At 40.0% G+C, this 20,013-nt stretch overlaps 1 protein-coding gene across 1 annotated transcript in view; it reads left to right on the plus strand.

Annotated features, from left to right (window-relative positions):
- The first annotated feature begins 1,828 nt into the window (after nt 1-1,828).
- YES1 (YES proto-oncogene 1, Src family tyrosine kinase) overlaps nt 1,829-20,013 on the plus strand; it is a 51,105-nt gene continuing 32,920 nt past the window's right edge. Inside the window, exon 1 of the mRNA XM_066562244.1 lies at nt 1,829-2,091. The gene's annotated coding sequence lies outside the window, so the exon portion shown is untranslated. The remainder of the gene's footprint in view (nt 2,092-20,013) is intronic.

The raw sequence follows: 20,013 nt of genomic DNA on the forward strand, positions 1-20,013 counted from the left end.
ACAGCAGAGGACAGTTAGTAGCTCAGCCTTTCAGAAACTCACCAAATCATTCCTTACATTGGTCTTTAGGAGAGAAAGCAACAGGAGAGGTGTGATGAACTGAGAATCCCAACAAACCTTTTGGTACCACACGGGCATCGCCAGGTGCCGTGAGAAAGGACTACTCTATAATCCCGCCCAGCAACACCGAACCTGAAACCCAGACATCAAATTACAGTGACAGCTGGCAAGAGCCAGGATGTCTCTAACTATGAAGCTTTAGCCCAATGCCACAAAATTTCTTAGGTGAGTCATTTTGAAACGTCATGAAGATGGTAACAAAACTAGGTCTCGTGTTTTTCAGGTATGCAAATTTTATCATTGTGCTGTAGAACTAACCAATCAGCAACGCTTGCCTGTGTATACAAAACACCACAAATGATACTGGAATTCAAACTTCGCTCTCACTCAAGACCCAGTTGGAGTTGTGAAGCCATGGCTGACCCAGAGCTTCAACCAGTCTGCAAACTGTTAAGTAATTCATTGCCAAAGTCAATTTGTAAAACTTACAATTGCTGTTTAAATTAAAAATCAATTCTGTATAATGTGAGTTAGATTTCTGACTGAACAGGATATGATGAATTTCACCACTCTAAGAAGGTTACATGAGAAGCATTTATGGTATTGAGTCTCCAAATCTAGAACACTTCTTTTTTTGTATTTTGTTAACTGCTTAAGTGTATCTATGGTCCTCTAAGAGCAAATATATGTATATTTGCTTTATCCGAAATTAAAAAACACAAATGGTTTTATTCTGCAGCATTGCTTGCATAATAAACTGGACATCCTGACTCAATTATTTTTCTTAAGAACAAACTATATTATCATTAGTGATCAACACAACTCCTATTATCTGATCAGCCTTTAAAGAAAATAAAAGGGGGGGAGGTGTAAATTTGATTATTAGAGAGCTGAGAAAAATAAAAAATAATGCTAAATGAGAACTGCCGATTTGCCCATATAAACTTCGGGTCTTTAGGTTCATTTTTTTAATGTTCTTCCACTCCTTCCTGCAGTCTGCAGCTCTGAAGGCTAGATGCATTTGAACCACCTTTTCCCACGAAGCCCACCTTGACAGAAACCCAATTTTTTATTTCTTAAAATACGAAACACTGACTAATGGAACCGCGATGAGTGGGAAACCCGTAACGTAGAATTCCCCGGAGTTCCTGATGCGTAATGTACAGGCTCGTTCATCGCTCGGTGTTCGGCGGCAGGTCTGTTCCGCGGTGCCGCCCTGGGCACTCCCGAGCTGCCAGCGCTGCACCCGCACTGCCGGAGGGCCATCTTGCTCCTGTTTGACCCACAGGAAATTAAATACACCGAGCCTAAGCCGTGGCCCACCTGAAGACGCCCAGGCGAGGAGTTTTAAAAGTTATTTTTGTTCGCTTTTCACGCACAACGCCGAAGGGCTCTGCTGCCGGAATTTTTCACATTCAGCTTCTCTGGCAAGAGAGCCTCACCGAACTCACCAGCCCGGCACGGCACGGCAGGAGGATCGAGCCCGACCGGGGTCCCCGCGACCCAAGGCCGGGAGTAGGCGGCCGCCCTCGGGCGAGCCGCGGGGCAGGGCAAGCCCCGGCTCCCTCCCCGCCGCCCCCGCGCCGCTCCGCACGCCTCCACCATGTTGTCTCGGTGCGCAGCGGCGCGGAGGAGGGACCGCCGCCGCCAGCCCGGCTCCGCGGGGGCCGCCCGGCTCCTCCCCACGGCCTCCGGTTCGGGCGCGGAGGCGCTACCCCGGCCAGCAGGCGCGGCGATCCTGACCCGGAGCGCATGGAGGGAAACGCGGTGCGGAGGAGGGGCCGCGGTACCCACCGGAGATCCCGGCCATAGGGGCGGGGAGTCTCCTCCTCCTCCTCCTCCTCCTCCCGCAGCGAGGCTCCAGCTCCCCGCACGCACCGGAGCGCTCGGCTCCCTCCTCCTCGTCCCTCCTCCCTTCCCCTCCTCCCCGCTTCCCTCCCCGGGTCGCCGCGGCTCCGGGAGGAGCGGGGGGGCCCCCGCTTCCTTCCCTCCCCCCCTCCTTCTCCCACCCGCCACGCCGAGGAGAGGCAGGTGAGGCCCCGGCCGTGTCCCCGCTCCACCGCCCCACGGGAGCGGCGGCCGCGATGGCGGCGGCGATGGAGGCGCTAGGCCCCGGCCGCCCGCCCCCGGCCTCGCCCCGCCGCCGCGCCCCGGGGGCGGGGGGCGTCCCGCACCCCCGGCCCCTTCTCGTCCGCAGAAACTTTCTCGGCAACTTTCTCCCGGGCCCGAGCTCCTGCCCGCGGGGCCGAGGGGTCGGGCGGGCGGGAGCCGCGCTGGGCTGGGCGGGCTGCGTGGGGCGGGCTGCGGGCAGTAAGTTTGTGGGGGAGGGCCCCGTGACCCCTGCTCGGCCCGGGCCCCTCCCGGCCCCTGCCCGCCGCGCTGCTGCGGGCCGGCTGCTCTTCCCCCGGCGGAGGCGGCGTTCACCGCCCGGGCTGGTGCTCGGCGTGAGCCGCTCCCGGCTCCGCTCCTGGCGCGGGGACGGAGGATGTAAAAGGGCAAAATTCAGGAGTCGCCTGTAGCTTGGCCTGCGTGGTTTTATATGCTATTAGGTTTTTTTCCCCCCGCCCCACTGTTCTGGTTTATATCCTATTATCGAGCCTGAAACATGACCGCTGTACGTTTCTGAGTCATTAATTTAAATGTTCAATCATCACACTTCATCAAGGCTCCTTGTCTTCCTTACAATTTAAAAAAAAATGTGTTGGACACACACAGGCCCCTGTTCCTGTGGAGGCTGCACATAACTTTCTGCTCTCTGTGGACCCGCAGGCTTGATGTGCTTAAAGTTGTGTCCTCAGACCAAGGGCTAGTGTGACTTCTCCAATACTCAGTATTACAAATATGTGAAGTTTATGATGTGGTTATTTATTATATGAATATATGGGCTACTACGTGTCGTGTATGCATGTGATTATGATCATCTTGGCACTGGGAAAACTAGGACAGAAATATTTCTGAAGCTCATGTTGTAAAGGTATATTCAGATGTACCTGCTGGATTTAACCCTAGGCAGAGGCCAGTCATTAATTAAAAATTAGGTGTTTGGATTTACTTTAAGTGGCAGAATGTTCCAAAACCAGTTTTGAAGGTTGGAGTGTGTTGACAAGGAAAGTGTATTGGTTTTCACTTAATATAACTCATAGATAGCTGAATGATTTTTCAGCAGATTTTGCAAATGAAATTGATCTTAAGTCGGGAGCCAGATATGAAAATTTACTTCAGAGTCTTTTTCTTTCCTTTTTGGAAAGTAAGCATTGAAGAGGGATAGAATTGCCTTGTCAGTTACCTTTGCAGTTCCTCTGCTTGTAGGTATTCCTTGTTTGTAGCCATGTTTTTGTTGGCTTCATGGAAGTAAGAACATTTCCTTTCCAAACAACAAAACCTCGCACTTCCACTCTTATTTCTGATGTGTATCTGTAAATCTAGTTATAGAAGGCTCCTACTGAGGATAAGCATAGAGTGGAGACTCTGTGTGTTTTCTGCACAGCCAGGGTGTTGTGGTTAATTTTGGGACAAGGTAGCATCTGTGATGGCAACAGGGACAGCAGCATGGGCACTATGTTTCCACTGAATTTCGAAGAAAAAATCCTGTGGTACCAGGTGTGACAGTAGTTAGTAACAGCAATTGCCAGTAATTAATTATTCCACGTGCTTTATTAGCTTTATTTCTTTAACAGGTGCAGCTCAAATAGAGCTATAATCTCTGTGTGCCTTCAGTCTCCCTAATAACTCTTTTGGCTGTTAGAAGATTTCAAATAAATTTGGCAGCAGAGGTCTCCCAGGTGAGCAGTTTCTACAAAATTTCTGGAAGTAAGGAAGGCAGGTAGAACGGCGCATTTAACCTGCACTCCAGAGAGTTCACAGCAACACTTACCTCAAGCTGGAAATTGCTGCAGGAAATGGGGCCTCCCTGGTTTTGCTGCTTGCAGAGCTACTGGTCCAGTTTTCAATAGTTATTTAATAACTCAACCACCATACCATTCTATCTGGAATGAGACTGGTGAGCCCAAGGTAGCTTTAATCTGTATTTTGTATTACCATGAGAGATTTTCAAGGAAATTCTTGTTACTCAACGACAGTTCTTTGGGTACAAAACATATGAGTGGAACTAAAAGTATACTTAAATTGCTGTATTATTTTGAAATAGCTGGAGAAATACTTAATACATTTTTGGTGTGCTGCATACTGTAATAATTCTACTGTAATAGAATTATTGAAAAACTTCACATTATAGGGGTTTTTATCAATATTCATGCAGCAGAGCAGAGAACTATTCTTGTGCACCAAAGAAATGTTCTTTATTTTGTGCTTTGTGCACTTCTGCAGCTCCTGAAGGATGAAATTGTCACTGTGTTCAGTCTGATAAATCATGGCGTCATGTGACAGTGATGCAAAAGTCTGCAGTGTGGCACATATCAGATTATGTGGTCAAAGTTTACTTTATGAACGAGATAGCTGCATGGTTTTACTTTTCCATATGCGCTACCTGTGGACAAAAGCTGTACATTTTCAATAGATAATTCCTTGTGTTCAAAACATTAGTTAAAAGAAATACGTTCTTTCATTCATGTTCCCTACTTGCATCCAACTGTTTTGCTGCGTAGTTTGATCACAGTTTGAGTAAGATACCTTGATGTTAATTTAAAAATTGGTGTCAGTACTAACACAAAAATTACTTTAGGAACGCGTCCTTATTCTGCTGTGTCGCATCAAGCAGCCTTTTTCAGGTAGGACATGTTCTGTGCATATGTACACAGCCTGTGGTTTCTCTGAAGTCCTCCTGAAAGGTTTCAGGCTTCTGATGCTGCAAGTCCTGTGCCTGTGGATGGAACAGATTGATCCATGAGGGAGAACTGCAGTTTCTCTAACTACTATAGCAGAATGGGTTAGTTTTTGTCTTGGAGGAGTCACCTCCGAATACAAGTAGGTAACTCTAGTCTCAGGATTTATTTCATTTCTGTTCTCCTTGAGAGTGCCAGTAGGAGGCTGTTTTATAGTGATGGATTTTATTATGTGATAATCACTATTTTTTATATTTTTTTAAATACTAGCTGCTTTACAATTGCCATATGGGAACTTCTTTCAATCACTACAGTCCCTGGCTGCATTCACACCAATGATTAGAGCTGTAGGGTTCCAGATTGTATCACCAATTGCCAGGTTTTGAAGGTAAACCTGGATAACTTCCCATGTATATGCTTAGTTTACTAGAGAAAATATAATACTGAAAAGATGCTGTTAACTAACTGTAGGACAAGTTTAATTTTAGCTTATAAGAGGTCGTTCTTACTGCCTTTTTCATTTATGGGGGTTTATCCTTGATGGTGCCAGTACATCAAAACAGGAACTGGCACCAAAGTAATTGAAATGAGTGGGACTGCACCCTTAGGTAAAGTTAACACAAATGTCTGATTGCAGGATCAGAGATCAAGATGATAGTAACTTTAATGCTAGAAATTGAGTAAGTAAGCACTATTACTTATGCATGAGTTTTGTTCCTTTTAAACACATATTCTTTGAAAATGTAAAGGGTAGCTGGAAAAAGGATAGAAAACACTCTCTATTGTCATTTTAGATAGGCGCCGTGTAGAGCACTGGGCTTCATGCTGTGTCCTGTAAGTCAGTGCACCAAAGCCTTGCACAGCTGAAATCAAGCCCTCAAGCTGGACTTCTAGCTAGCCCTGGCTTGTATCCCAGCCCCAGAGCTCAGTGGGCTACTGCTGTAGAGATCATCACTAACTGCATTTAAGGCTGTGTTGACTGTTGTGGCCAAGACTGGGGTTTTGTTTCGATTTTTCCTGACTGTAGTATTAGGTAATGTTATAGGGCATGGTTGGAGAATGCTGAGGAAGTAAAACCTCAGACTGGAATAATTTGTATTTTAGCTTCTTGAACACCGTTAGTTGTTGAGTAGGAAATTGGATAACTTTTTTTGTTAACCTGGCTGTGTTTTATCTTTGTATTTTTGGAAGGCAAATGCTTTTATAGTAATGTTACATGAGACTTCAATAAGTAACAATATTGACTGCACCTATGTCTTAAATGTTTATGTCAATTTTGAATTCTGATGGTGATATTGAACATCAAATAATTTGTCTTTCAACTTTTCACTTCAGGTAGATGAAAAACTTCTATGGCTTAAAATGTTTCTGTGGTTTTCTTCACACCAGAGGTCTAGAGAAGTCTGGGAAAAATAAATGATTCTTCAGCAGTGATGAACCCTTTTAGTTGAAATTTTAGTTATCTACATCAGGCTTACAAGAATGAATAACTTTGTTTAATTCCGTTGACACTGAAGTTGAGTAAACACACCCACATAAGTAAATCTTTGTAGATCAGGGCCTTTAACTTTGTTTTAGAGAAACTTTCAGGAGAATTTTGTGGCATTAATCGTACATTTAAACTCAGTCTTCATATTGGAGGGGTTTGATTTAGTAGGGTTAAGTTCCTTTGCACATGCCCAAAGTACTCTGTAGTGTTGCAAAACTGAGACAGTAGTAGTGTTTTATTCATGATGTGAATTATGGAGTATAAATGCAGTCAGGCCTCAGGTATGCTTCCCAGGACTGACAGCCCCTGTAGAAAAGAAGCGTTGGAGTGGAGGATGGTGTTCATTTTCCAAATGTTTGCCCATAGTTCAGGCAAACATTTTGATATTGCATGCAAACTTCAGAAATAAAATAAAGTATCTGGGCTAAAGATTTTGAGATTTCAACCCTACCTAATGGCCTCACAGTTGTAAGAAAAGGCAGTGCTTGTGCGAAGTATTTAAAGAGTAATTAGAGGGTGCTATGGATCTCTTGTGTATTGCAATTGTATGGCATTATAACTGTTTTGGCAGTCAGCCAGGAAAGGGAGACTTAAAACAAATTAATAGTGAACAATCCAGTTTTAATAAGTTATTTTAAGTATGGTTAGATAACAACATTAATATTTATGCTTGAAGTGTGACAGAGAAAAAACAGGTCTCAGTTGTTATGTGTATCTTCTTGCTTTTCAAGAACATTTGATTGGAAACTAATATCATGACTGACACTTGTAACCACAGAAGAGTAAAAGAAAAACCCCCCAAAGTCCTCCTCTTTCTTTACATACTCTTCCATACTGTTTCTGGTTGATTTTTACCAGCTCAGCCTGTTCAACATAAATACTTTATTTTGCCAGTAGTAGTACCCCAAAGTCCAGAAGCTAAAAGACTGCACCAAGGACAGCATGACCACAGGCTTTCCTAATTCTTAGGCTTCCTTCCTGAGCATCCAGTATTGCCCAACATTTCAGATGGTGGGGGCCCATGGTGAACTTCTGGTCTGACTCAGAGGTCTTTGGGCTTGATGGGCTTCTGGTCTAATTTATAAAAACTGGCCTTTTAATAGGCTTAACTTAACATGTGCCTCACAGATGAACAATGTTTTTAAGGTTTTTAAAGTATGCTTCACTGAAAAATGAATATAGAATTAATGTCTAGAAAATATTCTTGTTTTCAAAGTGCACATTTATATGAAACTAGCATTTGTTTGCCAAACTTAGGAAAGAAAACATTATCAAAACTGAGGTTGAGGGAGGAAATGTAAAAATATATACAAAAGTTCTGTATTTCATTGTAAAGTGTTAAAAAACAAATCACCACAATTAGTCATACATCTTTTGAGTGCTCTTGTACCTCCTTTCTTTGCCTTGATTTTGATCTGTTTTTCTGGAGGTCTGCAGTTTGAGATAAAAACCTTGCATTACTGATTCCCAAACTGAGGTCTTCAGAAGAATATTAACAGAAAAAATATGTAGTGCTTCAGTTAGAAGTTGATCAGACTTAGTCTGTGCAAAAAACAGAGTTAAACGTGACATTTATGTCTGAAATGTGTATAAAACACGGGACTCCAAACATCTTAAAAAATTACAGATCTGCACCAAACCTAGTAGCAAAGTTCACATTTTAAAAATCTGTAGAGTCACGGCATTTATATTCATATGAGGACTAAGCAAGGGTGAGATGAAATGGGAGGAAAGCTTATGGTGATAAAAGCAAGTGGTTTGTGTCCTTCTTCCTGTACCTGGAGCTGAAAACAGACCATGCCAGTGGAACATTTTGCAACTTGTGGTGTTTTATTGGTCCCTGGTATTTAATGTTTGTGACCAGCTCCAATTGCAGTAGTTCAGTTGAAACACTTCATGTTTCCTTAGAGGTGTGAACTTGTAGTGATACTCTGATGAGGCTGTGAACATACTTAGTGATGCATCTTATGGGTTCATAGGTAATCTCTCCTAATAGAAAATCCTACAATACTTCACTGACAGGTGAATGTGAAAATACAGATTTTGTCTTCTTTTCTCCTAATGCAAATTTATGCAAGGCTTAAATAAGTTTTGCAAGGCAAAGACCATTCCCTGCTCTATGTGAAGGCTAGCCCAGGTGAGTTGTGTATTATTCTAAAAAGAAGACTCTCCCTTACTGAATGGGGATGGAAGACTTTTCGTTTTCTTGATTGTTTGAGGATTTTTATCCTTAATCTGAACAAAGCTTCTCTTTGATGCACATGTTCTTTAGCTGAAGCCTACTGAAAGAGGACTTGTTGTAAATCAGACCAGAAGTCTATCTAGGCAAATATCTGTTGTCTTGATTTTTTTTTTCAATCCACTTCATTCAGGATAAATTCTTAATGTTTCAAGTAGAAGTTCTTGGAAGTTCAGTTAGAGGCTAATTTTCAGAATGGGTTCTTTGAGCAACAGATGGTACTTCTTATTCTGCCTGTTCAAAATAAAAAGTATTCAGGTTTTTTCCAACAGCAGTGTTTTAAAATATGACTGTGCTCTCTGGCTTCTGAGACATGTGATATGTGGGATTTTTGCCAAAGTATTTTCTTTGGTTTTGTTTTTTTTTTTGGGATTCTCCCTGTCATATATTTTAGAGTATAAGTTGCATTATAGAATGACAAAGCCCTTAAAGCAAAGAGAGGATGGGCTTGTTTAGCTGATACTGGTGTTAAATATTTGTTTAATGGATGATTAAAGGTTATAATAGCATTGGCCACATCAGCTTGTCCATACCTCACTGAAAAACATTCACTGGTAAGAGAAAAAGGGTATATTAGTCTCACTGTAGACAGCCACGTTGAATTCTTTTTTCATAGTAAAGTTATTGTGTTCAGGAACACTTAGAGCATACAGCAAAATACTATTACTTTTGAAAACAATTATTCATGAAGAAAAGAGAAAGGAAAACAAGGATAATTCCTGAGATGTTACTACTAGTCGATTGGGGAAATTTTCTTGAGTAATATTTGTTTTCTCAAGCCTGAGAAGTAGCCATTGTATTAACATTCTGTAGTTGGTGGGAAAAAAGAGTTATATGTATTTATTTGGTGGGGTTTAAGGGGTGTTTTTTGGCTTTTTTTTGCTGTTTTTCTGTGGTTCTCAGTGAGAGAGCAAAATGCAAGTACAAAATTTTCAGGTTCAGATCACACAAAAATTAAATGCTAACTGTATATGGCTAGGAAGCAATAGTAATATGGGTACCTTTTTTTTTACTTTCAAGTACAATTCTGTACTGTATTTTAAGCACAGCTACACACTTAAAACACAATTCATAAATCATAGTGATTGAGGCTATTTAAAGTGATAAGCTTTCAAAATATCTTGCTGAATAATTGCACATTATGTAATTTGCTAAAGATATCAATCTTTTTCATTTTGGGAATTATTTCTTATCTTGTACGCTGTAGAAATCGTAGAACTGATTGATTCAGGCTATCATGATGTACGTAAAATGAGACAAGTGTTAGTTTATAGATGAAAAATTATTTCCCTGGAAACGTTTGACTTGTTCATGCATAGTAGGTGTATTTAAATATTCTGGAATTCATTTGCATTGGTTATGAAATCTAGGGCTCTTTGATTACCTCCCCTTCCCTTTTGCTTAGGTCTGACATATCATCAGAATACTATTTAAATCTGGTGCATACATGGTGAAGTCATAGCCAAGTTAATATGTGACTTACATTAACAAGCATGACACCTTTGTTTTATATGGTTATTTTAAATTACTGTTTTACCTCAGATTTATACTTGGGCTTCTTCGTTCTTTTCCCAAAGAAAGAGGTTGAGCCTTACTAGTCAGTAAACTGTATTGACTCTCCATATTAGGTTTACACTAATCCTGTTAGCTTTTTGCCAGGGGCATGGATTCTCTGTGTGTATATTTAATGTAATAGTAAAGTGTCTTAATAATTCTCTTAAGCTATATACATAATTATTTAAGCAATGACACTGCAATTTCTATGCAAGACATTTTAATTTCTTCCTAGTGTGTGTTCAGTGGCATTTGAATGGAAGTTCTGATTGAAACTCATATAAATAACCAGTGTTACATTTTAAAGTACAGATTAATGCATTGCTTCCTAGATAAGGATATAGAAGGCAATAATTCTAGTGCAAACCACATTTTTCTTTAAATCTGCTAGATTTATTTACAAAAGAGAATATTAGCTTTAGTTTGCGAATAATTTTTGGTCACTACAGCCTCTAAGGCATTAGAATAGATAGATCCCATACTTCCAAGTTTTTATTTTCTTTTAAAATAGAAACAAAACTCTCCTCTATCATTTAAACTTGTCTTTCCTAAATGTGTCTTAAGATTCTAGTGAACCAGTATCTAGATAACATTGGGGGGTGGAATATTCTTTACACTTGCAACAGCTTATGTTACTTTATATATTTGGGTATTCAAATTCTGATTTCAGGTGGTTATGAATTAGCTCTGCCAGTTTGGTGATTTAAATTTGTTTAAAGTTTTGGTGGCTAGCATCATAGTTTGAGTATATTTTAAAACTCAGTATAGGTTTTCCTGAAAGTAAAAATTTTCTTTCTAAATTTCAGTTAAATTTTTTTTTCTCCACATTAAATATTAAAAAAAAGCCATCAGAAGGGTAACTTACTATTATAATTATATATGACGTGTGGTCAGTCTGTGTATGACTTAATTTGGCTCCATATGTCTGTTGTACTCTATTTTTGCTGTTATACAAATAGAAGTAAACATTGTTTGCTGCATTATGTGCAGTACAGTGTAGCCAGGTAACCAGGTAATTTATGTAATGGAATCCAGTCATATTTAGGCCAACAGAGAGTAACCTGCAAAAACTTCTGAGCCTGTTGATTTATCACAGCATAAGAAGTTCTTGAGGAATCCCTGATTGCTCTGATGGAAAATTGAAAAGTTTGTTAGTGTTACTGCTGCAGGATTTCTACAGCTTGGAAACCATGCCATTAAACTGTTGCTTCTCTTAAAATTCCTAGATTTGATAGATTTTTACTTTTCCCTCGAGTTCCCCTAAAACTGAAAGCCGAAACAGATGCAGAATAGTACAGTTTTACAGTCAGAATATCCGAATGGAATCATTCTCTTTAAAAACATTGCCATGTAAAATAACTTCTCACATGCTTTAAACTGAAATGGAAATTAGATTTTTTTTTATTTATTAAAAGGTTTGTTTTAGGATAGTTTGTTTGTTTGTCTGGGGCATTTTTTGGCTAATTAGGAACTGGAAAATCAGAACCTGTTTTTATTCACAGATGTTTTAGCGTTGCTATTCTAGGATGTGATCCTTTTTCACACTGAAGTCAAGTGCAAAATTCCCCTTGACTTCAGGGAGAGCTGGATTAGTTGTACACAAAAGAACTAAATCATCCTCTGGGATAAGTGGAGGCAACTCTATTGAAGTACACTTCATTAGAGTATAAAATGAAGACAAAAAAATGTTGCCTGCCTTAACAGGCAGTGAAATTGGATCTGTTAGCTCAAACAGCTAGGTTAATTTAGCAGTTGAATCAAAGATTTTAGCCCTTTTTCAATTAGATTGTAGTTATATTACTTCACTGCATTGAGCAGTGAATAACATATGTCACTTAATCTTGACTACAAATATTTTACAGAAACTAGAATCTCTTTATGAACCTTTTTTTGGCATAAGAATTATCACTTGGTAAATGTTAAGCAAACTTTTGAGGAGTTTATCCTTAAGTAGATGAAAGGAATCTGTTTGAATTGCTGTTTAAATCTAGGCTTTATATGACAATTTGTGTGAGGTTTGGGGAGCCTTGTTTGTATTACTTCAGCCTCAGGCTGGCGTCTTGAGTGTCTTTATGTAGTCTTGCTGAGGTGAGAAGTGGGTAATTCATTTACACCGAAAATTGAACTGGATGTTATCTCACGTGTTTGCTGGTGGTGTCTGGAGTAATCCCATTGAGTTCCATAGAAGACTGTAGTGCCTTTGGCATCTTCCACTAATGCTTTACACAACGGTATCTGTTTTGTGTACACAAATGGTGAAGAAGTAATATTTGACAAATGAACTCAAATGTAGTGATTACTTATGTAATAACTTTTATACTTCTCATAAAATGTATGATTTGCACTCTTGCCTATCAAGTTTTTTTCTGATGCTTCTGGTATCTTTTGGAATCAGGAATTAATTCGACTGTCTGTGGTGATTATGACCTGAGCAATTTCTGTATGGGTTTCTTGTACTTTGAAATTTCACAAGGGGAAGGGGGGTGGGAGTATTGTACTCTCCTTAGAATAATTTGAGAATGAGCCCTTAAATGCTGCCCCGCATTTCTCTATTAACATTTCAGAGGTTAATAAAATCCGCTCCCTAGGAAGCTTCACAGGGCTCTTTGCTGTTTAGCATACATAGCTCTGAAAAAAAAATCCTCCTCAAATAACTGTTGCTGCAATATTTGGCTGGTGTTAAGGGGTTAAGTAGGAAACTTAAACTCTCTGAAACACTTGAAATGCTAAATTTACAAAACAAGACACGAGAACTGTTTTAAGATTAGTCATAGTTAGGAAGCTTATTGAAGCACCGGCATCTTCCTGGATACATCCTGTACTTTTGTGTCTTCAGCATGCTTCATCTATTCATGGTCCTGACTGCTTTTTGGGTTTTAGAAACTCTTGCTGCAACTTCTTTGTGACTAAGATGCATTGTCAATCAGTCCAGTCCTCCCCATGCCAGCCAACTGCCCCCTTAATGCAGCAATTCACTTGGATGAATAGTGCTCATACTTTAAGGAGACAATTGTCTACCAGAGAGAGAGTGCCAAGTTGATTTAACTTGGTATGGGTGTGAAAGAGTTTTTAAATGGGTGCTGTCAACTAGCATTGGCCCAGAGCATCAGCTGCTTGAAAATTGTTATAATTGTTATAATCTGATTTCACATGAAAATTTGTTCAAAATATTTTAGTCAATCACTAGGCTGCAGAGAGCCTTAGTACCCCAGAAGTGGTTGTCAGACAGTCGCCCGTGGCCTGTCAGAACTGTAGCAGACGTGTCCTGGCTGAATGTACAATACAGCTTTTAAAATGGACTCCTATTTGGCAGCACATCACTAAATTGGTGAAAGAATACAGGATTTATGTTGTAATCTGCTCTTCCAGTTCCATTTAATGCCACAGCGTGTGTTTGAAACACTTAGTTGGGTGTATAATACAGTGTAAAACCACAACTGTAGCCTGTCATTACTGTAGTGCCTACAGAGCTGAGCTACCGTTTAGCCAAGCCAGCTACTTGGATTATCCATTACCTGGAATTGTGTAAAAGTGGACAGAATTTATGAAAATTGCATCGCTGCTTTGCTGACTAAAATTTTTTGATGCATTTTTAGTTTTAGGTATGCAGGTTGAAAGGATGCATACCTTCTAGGTACACCATCACTTGAGTGCAGAGGGTTTAGTGCTGTGCTTGATAGTGTAAGGATTGACTTTTCCTAAGCATAATTTGGGCCCTGATATTTCTTCACTGCACTTTGGAGGGGAAGAGAGAGGGTGAAAAAATTAAGAAAAAAACGTGTGGAGAAAATGCTTCCTGAAATTCTTCATGTTTCTTTTTCAGGGAGGCCAGGAAATCTGAGAAAATAAGTTATTTCGGTCAAGAGCCTGACAAAATGTGGTTATTATCCTAAATGTGTAGAAAGGATGCTGTTAACAAAATACTCAGTTTAAAGGAGAGAAAATTTCTTACGGGCATAGCAGTGAGTAGTGAGTATATTTGGGGGCAGGGAGGAGGGTGTTTTCCTTGCTTCTCTGAGGTCATTAGGCCATTACAGCTGCAACAACATTGCTACTAGCTTACATATATTTGTGGAGAAAAAAGAAGCATTGTTGTTTCAGTGCCTGGCTGGAATAATAGTTTGTTAAGCAGTGCTGTTAGTTGTTTTAGGGACAGTTTGTTAAGCAGAGATTGTTGGTTGTTTTAGGGACATCTCCATTAGTAGATGTGCAACTGTTAGTAAGTGTATTGTAGACATCAAAAGAAAAAAACCAAAACAAAAGCTTAGATTGGAGAAGATGAAGAACAGGAGCTAGAATAATTTTCAAATATGAAAGACAAGATGTTGATTTGGATCTGTCAGCATAGCATGGAGAAGAAATCATGTTTAACCACCTTGTGTGATGAGATTGGCTGGGTAGATGAGAGCAGAGCAGTGAACATTGTTTATCTTGTCTTCAGTGAGGTTTTCATCGTCGTCTCCCGTAGCATCCTTTTAAACAAACCGATAAAGTTCATGCCAGGTGGGTGAACAGTGAAAGCAACTGGAAACTGTCTGATCTGATGGGCTCAAAGGGTTGGCATCAGTGGCACAATGTCACAAGTGGCTCAAAAGCTGGTGGCCAGTCACTAGCAGTGTACCCTGGGGCTCAGTACCAGGGACAATTCTGTTTAACACCTTTGATACTGACCTGGGGGTCCCACAGAGGTGCAACCTCACCAAGTTTGCAGGAGGAACTGATAGACCAAAGAGGGTTGTGCTGATATCCAGAGGGACATTGACAGAGGAATTGTCTGATGGGAACCTCCAGAAATTCAGTAAGGGGAAATTCAGTGATCCTGGCGAGGACCAACTCCAGGCTCCAGTATGTGGTAGGGTCTAATCAGCTGAGAAGAAAGTGCAGAAAAGGACCCAGGGGTCCTGGCGGGAAAGATTTGTGTGAGCCATCTATGTGCACTTGCAACAAAGAAGGCCAGAAGTGTTCTGGATATATTAGGAGAAGTTACCAGCAGATTAAGGTGGTGAGCCTTTTCCCCTACTCACCACTGGTAAGGCCACGCTTTAAGTGCTGTGTGCTTCTGGGCTTCCCTGTACAAGAGAAACATGGATATACTGGAGAGACTCCAGCAAAGGGCCACTAAGATGACTAAGGATCTGGAGAATTTCTCCTATGAGGAGAAGCTGAGAAAGCTAGGATTACTCAGCCTGGAGAAAAGAATGCTCAGGGGCACCCTATGTGTGTAAATAACCTAATGGGGTGGAATAAAGAGGATAGAGTCAGGCTGCTCTCCCTAGTTTCCACTGATAGTGGATGAAGTAATGGGCACAAATTGTAATACAGGAAATTCCATTTAAACATCAGAAAAAAGAGGGGTTTTTTATGTTAAGGGTGATAGATTGCTGGAACAGGTGGTCCAAAAAATGTTTTGGATTCTCCATCCTTGGCAATAACTCAAAACCCAGCTGGACACAGCCCTGAGCAAGTTGCTGTCATTGACATGCTTTGAGCAGGGGGGTTGGGGTAGGCATGTCCAGATGTCCCTTCCAGTTTCAGCTGTTCTGTGATTTTCATTAAATTATTTAAGAGGGCCAAACCAATAAGTGTGGCAGTTGAAATGAAACTAAATACAGGTGTTGAAAGGCAGAATATTTTTGTTTGTATTCACAGACAAGTTTGTTTGTTTGTTCCTCCCAGCTTTATTTTGACAGCTTGGGAAGAGGGGAGAGAACTCTTTGCAACTGCGTTGTTCTCTTGGGTATCTTAGCTTTCTGCTATTAATACCAAGGCTGTGTATGGCTTTATTGACAGCTGTGTCCTCTCACTCCTGCAGCAGCAGCAGTGAGGCTACTGTTAGCTTTCCTGCTGCCCAGACCACTGAGCACCACCAGAGGCTTTAAGACAAGGGAAAGTTTTCGTCTCATATCTGGAAAGATGTTTTCTCAACATCTGTAATTGGGGTAATTTTTTTTTCTTCTTCATAATGTAAAAACATAGGATGTGAACACTATGCTTGCTCCAATGGTCTTTTTACCAATCATTATGGTGTTTTTTAATTTTATTGTCTCCTTACATTTGATTTAAACATACTGAATTGATTCACCCATGCTGCTTTTCTGTTGGTATTAGAGCTACAAGCTTCTATTAGACTGATGCAAAATACAGAGGTGAAGAAGGAGATTAAACAGTTGCATATGGATTTAAACACTCTGTTATGTGTAACTGTAACATCCTGCCAGTAGAAATACGGTCACAATGAACCTAGTGTTTGATTTTGCACCACAGAAAGCACTTCATCCGTTTGTAAGACTAATTTTCAACTCTGTCTTTGGATATGTGAGTTAAAAGAGATGAAAGTTGGCACTATGTTGAAGAAAATTTGTGTGAATGAAAACCTGAAACTTAAATGGCACTTAAAAACTTTGTATTGTAAAACTTCAACTTCACACAAAATCGGTGAGCCTAAAAACACCTGTGTACGTTTTTTTAGTCCTTATCTCGAGTTGCCTGCTTGTTGGTTGTAATTTCCACAGAAGTTCTCAGATACAGAAAGATGTTAAATGCTGTCTCATTTGCAAATGAATAAGTGTGTCTTCACAAGCTCATTTGTATTTTCTGGTAATTAGGACAGCTATTACATAGTTGAATGGCCACTGCTGCACAGGAGCATGTATTTATGGAACTATTGTTTACAGACTGTAAAGATGAGAGTGACTTTTTGATGCAATTAAATATTTGTAGTATTACTGTTACAGTAAATGTTTATCATGTACTGCTCTTCCTAAAGATAATGCTTAAACCTCCTATTGAAAAAATGAAAACCACTTTCATGTATTTAGGAACAGTGCCTGCTTTGCACTTTCGAAGTACAGCTTTCCAAACAGCAAGCAAGCAAGGATCATTGTACTGTAGACAGTAAGAAACAAATATAACACCTAGCTGAGATATAAATCCGTGTGTGTGTGATCTATAGTATCCTAATCTGTATGTGACACTATTTTTAAAAAAGGCTTCCGGACAGATCTGGGCAAGTACAGATTACTAAGCCTGACATCTGCTCAAGTATATCAATGAAAATAATAATAATGAAATATTTGAATAATGAAACATGGATAAACATGATGTATTGAGGAAGAGTTAGAAGCCTGCTGTGAAGGGATGTCATGTTTTGCAAACTCGCTGGAGGTTTTTTGAAGGCAAGTACATGAATAAGCAAGATCTGACAGAAGTGGTTCCCTTGGATGTCCAACAAGCATTTGACAAGGGCCACCACCAAAGAATTTTGAAGAAACCAAGCAGGCACAGGATAGGGGGAAAGGATTTTATGCAGTTAAATTAATGACTAAAATAGAAGAGAAGGGTTGGAGTAAATAGAGTAGAGAGAGGCCCCAGGTAATAATTCTCCAGGGTTATGTTAGTGGAGCGTGTTCAAGTTAATAAGGTGTATAGAAGAAAAGTGAGCTCACAGACTTCACTGATGGATAGCAGATGCAAAGGCAGACCCCAGCATTACACAGGGACCTGACATTGCTCAGCAACCAGACATTAAAATGCGAGATGAAATTTCTCATAAATTGCTTCATGTGTTCTATTTGGAGGTAAGGAAGAACAAGCTTGCCTTCTCATCTAAAAAGATGACTTCAAAGCTGACTATTGCCACTAGAAATGGTTAGGAAGGAAAGGGAGAATAATGATTATAACTTCTAAGAAATTTAATCATCTTATGCAGTTTTCCCCTGCTATCCCTGTCATTGCTGTAAAAAGAACATAGTTGAAGTTTCAAGGAAGAGAAAATCTGAAATATGGGACAATGTCTGTAAGAGGAGCCGCATGAATTTGTTAAGGTGGAAAAGGTGACCAAAACTGGTGTGACAGCATCCTGTTAAGTGTTCAGCAACTAATGGGACAAAAACAGGGGATGTTTATTCACTGTCTTTTTTTAGTGCATGCACGCTAAGAGGTATCTAATGAAAATAGCAGCTAGGAATTGAAAACAGACAAAAGGAGGTAGTTCCCAACAGAACGTGTAATTAAGCTATAGAATTTCTTGCCTCAGGAATTTAAGGAGTCTAAACATTACATCACAAAACTGCTGTTTCGTGGAAGAATCATCAATTACCTACCTATTCTTGTTCAGGAAATCCTGCTTCTGCAAACCATTGGGGGATCAAAGAATATTCTTGGGAAACACTGCTATGTATTCTTGCATGCTCCACTCTTGGCTGCCGTTAGTGAGAGGCTATTTGAATGGACATGGACCTCTGGATCTTACTTAGTATAGCCATTACTTTGTTTCAAAGCCTGCTCCTTTTTTATTTTTATTTCTGTTATTAGTTTTCCAGAATCCTTTCTAACAGTAGTACTCAAACTTTAGCCCACGGTGGGGTGCTGAGATATTAAAGGAGGGTTTTAAAGCCACTGGTTACATATTCTTTTCTTTGTGAGACCTTGTGCGTGCAACCAAAATATAAAATCTCCAAAATATAAAATCTGATCATGTTCAGACCAGGGATAGGACTGCAGGTACGTGTCAGTCAATGGCTTAATTTCATAAGACTTTATCCTCTTACTGGTGCATAGAACATTTTGTTCATGTAATGTATGTTCTAAGGAAGAGGTGGTTTTGAATGTGTACAGGTTGAACAAATGCATGGCCTGGGCTAACTGTAGGCAGATTATTTCTGCTCTCCCTTCTGACTCTGTTGCGGTGATTTTGTATTGCACTTCCTCCTCCAGACATGCTTATTGGTAAAAATATACTTCTCTGTGTCTCTCATGACTATTGAAATAATCAAGAGATCTTGCTACTTGTGAATGAAGAAGTAATACTGTGTTGGATGGCAATATTCCATTTGAGTATCTTCACACTATTTGAAACAAGAGACTGCTATTTAGTGCAGCTGCCCTGTTCCTTTTGTGAAGGTGGCAGCTCTGCAAATAACTGGTTTTAACTGTTTGGTTCAATCATAATGGATTATTTTGATTTAGTAGTATACTTTACTATGTAGCTGACTATTATTTAGTTTCTGCTTTCTGTAGAAACATTTTTGAATTTTAGGCTGAGGTTAAGGAATTAGTAGACTTCATGAAATATTTTCATCCAGTTACACATCATTATCTGAAGATATGGATTTCCTGATAGCTTTCCTTATATAGTTTCCTTATTTTAAAATAATTATTTTATATTCAGCAGATATCAAGATTTGTACGAAGATGTCATAAGCATGTGTAGTTTTATTTGAAAGGTGTGATTATTTTTCCATGAACAAACTCCTCTCTGTTGTGCAGGGGGAAAATAATGGATGCTAATATTTACACATGACTTTAGCTACTGGAATTAGCTTATTTGTGGCAGTGCTGCTTCTCACCCTGTTGAAGGACAACTTTTCTAGCCTAATTTTTTGAGACTGTGGAAGGAGATGGCTATTAGGCATGCCATACCACTTAAACTTGTGCATTAGCTGTCAGGAGACAGGTTGGTTAACACCAGCTTTGGCTGCCTATACGTGAGCTGGTTCTGTAGGCTCCCGTTATAGTCAGTGGAGAGAAATAAGCACTTTCACTGCATGATTCATCTCACCCCCAGATGGATGTCTAAATTTGGAAGATGAATTCCACCTGAAGTCCATTACCGAATATAAATGTCATTAGTTTAAACTAGGGAATTATTTTTAAAGGACACTAGCTTGACTGGCACAACAATTGAGTGAAGTCTTTTTTTTTCTTACATGAATTGTGTTTCAGAGGTTTAAAATCAGCACTCTGAAGCCTGTTTCATATTTTGTGTTGTTTGAAGATGCTCTGCCTTTACAGCCGATTTGAAAGTTACAGGTCAGATATATTCACATTCCTTAATTTCTAAGTATCTAACTCTCCCAGGCTGTCTGACTCTTCCTGACAGCTGATATGAT

The sequence above is a fragment of the Molothrus aeneus genome, chromosome 1 (genome assembly GCF_037042795.1).
Source record: "Molothrus aeneus isolate 106 chromosome 1, BPBGC_Maene_1.0, whole genome shotgun sequence".
NCBI classification, from domain to species: Eukaryota; Metazoa; Chordata; class Aves; order Passeriformes; family Icteridae; genus Molothrus; species Molothrus aeneus.